This window comes from Indicator indicator, unplaced genomic scaffold (genome assembly GCF_027791375.1).
Source record: "Indicator indicator isolate 239-I01 unplaced genomic scaffold, UM_Iind_1.1 iindUn_scaffold_62, whole genome shotgun sequence".
NCBI lineage: Eukaryota > Metazoa > Chordata > Aves > Piciformes > Indicatoridae > Indicator > Indicator indicator.
This window is the reverse complement of record NW_026539193.1, coordinates 194,381-197,408: the sequence shown is the minus strand read 5'-3', so window position 1 is coordinate 197,408 and position 3,028 is coordinate 194,381.

Here is a 3,028-nt window from a genome sequence, read left to right as displayed (position 1 = left end):
AGGCTCTGCTCAGCTGTGCCCTGGCACAGGCCAAGGGGCACTGGATGGAAACTGCAGCCCAGGAGGTTCCAGCTCAGCAGGAGGAGGAACTTCTGCCCTGGGAGGCTCCCAGAGCCCTGGAGCAGGCTGCCCAGAGAGGTTGTGGAGTCTCCTGCCCTGGAGCCTTTCCAGCCCCCTCTGGATGTGTTCCTGTGGGACCTGTGCTGGATTCTGTGCTCCTGCTCTGCCAGGGGGGTGGACTCGATGATCTCTGGGGGTCCCTTCCAGCCCCTAACATCCTGTGAGCCTCTGTGATCCTTCTGCCACTCCAAAAGGCTTTGCTCAGTAAATGAGGGAGCAGCTGGGAGCGAAAGCACAAAGGCAGAAGGAGCTGCTGAGTGCCATCTGCAGCCTGCATGGCAAGAGCCTGCCCTGTCCTAGGAGGTGAGTCAAGAGGAGGTAGCACAGGATCAAAGAGCTTAGAAAAAAAACCCCAGGGCCCTCTGGGGCTGCAGCTGCTGCTGTGGCTTAGGGACCTGTGCTGATGCTGCCAGGCTGCTGCACCTTCAGGCCAGGCCCTGGGCTCAGTGACACAAAGCATTTGCTTTTTCATTATTTTCACAAAGGCTTAAAAGCTTTTCTGGCACATCCATGGCATCCTGGGAGCTTGAGCATGCCCAAGGTTTGGCAGTGAGAGGGTTGGGGGAGGCTTTAGATGTTGCCTGGTTTCACCTTGGCACTGCCAGCCCCTGGAGTTCAGCCCCTGGCTGCTGAGTCCAGCAGGGTCCTGTGCTGCCCCCACTGTGCCTGCTGGAAGGGCAGACCTCAGATCCCCCCAGGGGGGACTCAGCAGGTGAGTAGCAGAGGAGGAAGGGAGGTGGCTCCATGTGTCTGTCTCTAGCAGCAGCTCTGAGCTGGGCTCACCCCAGGCTGTGCCTTGCAGTGCACAAAGCTTGGCTGGAACACAGCACACAACAGGCTCCTGCCTGATGGAAAATAACAACCCTCATGGATCAGCTCTCTCCTGCCCCTTCCCTGGGTGCCCAACACAACGCAGAACATCTTCATGGAGGCCTCCCAACAGATTGCTGAGCTGAGCCAAGACAGAAATAGCCTTCTCTGACACATCCCTTCCACTCTAATCCCCACAAGCTTCATCCAAGGTGGTGCCATGGGAGGTCTATGGAAGGCATGGCCACAGCTGCAGTCCTGGGGTCAGGGTTGGGCTCCACACTGCCAGAAGGACTTTGAGGGCTGAAGCAGGGCCAGAGAAGGACACCAGAGCTGGGGAAGGGTTTGGAGAAGAGGGCTGGGGAGGAGCAGCTGAGGGAGCTGGGAGTCAGGAGAAGAGGAGGCTGAGGGAGACCTCATTGCCCTCCACAGCTCCTGAGGGGAGGCTGGAGCCACAGGATGTTGGTTTCTCTCCCTGGTATCAGGTGATGGAATGAGTGGAAATTGCCTGGAATTGCCCCAGGGCAGGTTCAGGTTGGCCCTGAGGAACAATTTGTGTCCTGCAGGAGTGGTCAGGGCCTGGCCCAGGCTGCCCAGGGAGGTGGTGGAGTTCCCATCCCTGGAGGTGCTCCAGAGCCCTGTGGCCATGGCCCTTGGGGCCAGGCTTTGGTGCCCATGGTGGGGTTGGGTTGGTGCTGGACTAATTCTTGGAGGTTCCTTCCAACCCAAACTACTCTGTGTGGTCTGAGCAGTACTGTGAGGACCAGTGGGAGCTGGGACACTGTGAGACATTCCAGATCTCAGCAGCAGTTAGGTGTCAGTGTTGATCTGCACCAGGGCAGGGAGGCTGTGCAGAGGGACTTGGATAGATTGGATCCATGGCCAGCATTCCCAGGATGAACTTCAACAAGGCCAAGTGCCAGGTCCTGCCCTTGGGGCACAACCACCCCAAGCAGGGCTGCAGGCCTGGGGCAGTGTGGCTGGAAAGCAGCTGGCAGAAAGGGCCCTGGGGGTGCTGATGGAGAAGCAGCTGAAGAGGAGCCAGCAGTGCCCAGGTGGCCAAGAGAGCCAAAGGCTTCCTGGCTGGGATGAGGAATGCTGAGTCCAGCAGGAGCAGGGAGGGGATTGTCCCCTGGGACTCAGCTCAGGGGAGGCCACAGCTGGAGTGCTGGGTCCAGTGCTGGGCGCCTCAATAGCAGAGAGATGTGGAGGTGCTGGAGCCAGGGCAGAGGAGGGCAAGGAGCTGGGGAAGGGCCTGCAGAAGAAATCTGATGGAGAGCAACTGAGGGAGCTGGGGATGGCTGGTTTGGAGAAGAGGAGGCTGAGGGAGACCTCATTGCTGTCTGCAGCTCCCTGAGAGGAGGCTGTGGAGAGCTTGGTGCTGGTCTCTTCTCACAGGTCATTAGTGATGGAAGAAGAGGGAACAGCCTCAAGCTGCAAGGGGAGGCTTGGACTGGGCAGTAGGAAGGATTTTCCATGGCAGGAGTGGTCAGACTCTGGAATGTGCTGCCCAGGGAGGTGGTGGAGTCCCCAAGGCTGGAGGTGTCTCAAGGTGGTTTGGATGTGGTGCTTGGGGATGTGGTTTAGGGCTGAGCCTTGTAGAGAAGGGTCCTGGGTTGGACTTGGTGACCCTGAGGCTCTGCTCCAGCCTGAGTGTTTCTGTGAGTCTGTGAAAAGGACTCCAAAGGAAGAAGGCAGAACTGAGGAAATGGAAAGGCTTTGGCTCAGCAGTTCTGGGCACATCCCAGGAAGGGCTTCAGAAGAAAAGGAGAAGCCAAAGAGCACAAGAGAGGAACTGCAAGAGAAAAGAGAGGAACCAACACTGCAACAGCCAAAAACCTCCAAGACAGCCACTCCAAAAGGGGCACCATGCCAGGGGCACCATGCCAGGGGGGCCTGCAATGCCATGCAGGAAGTGGGCAGCTGCTGGCTGCAGAGCACCGCGAGTGGAACCCTCCAGAGGTAGGAGAGGAAGGGCAGAAGAGTCCCCAGCTGAAGCTCTTCCTTCAGTCCTCACAGCTGAGGAAGTAAAAGAAACCTCCTGAGTGGCAGAAAGCAGAAAGGAATTGAGAGAGAGAATCTGAGCAGAGTCCTGGAG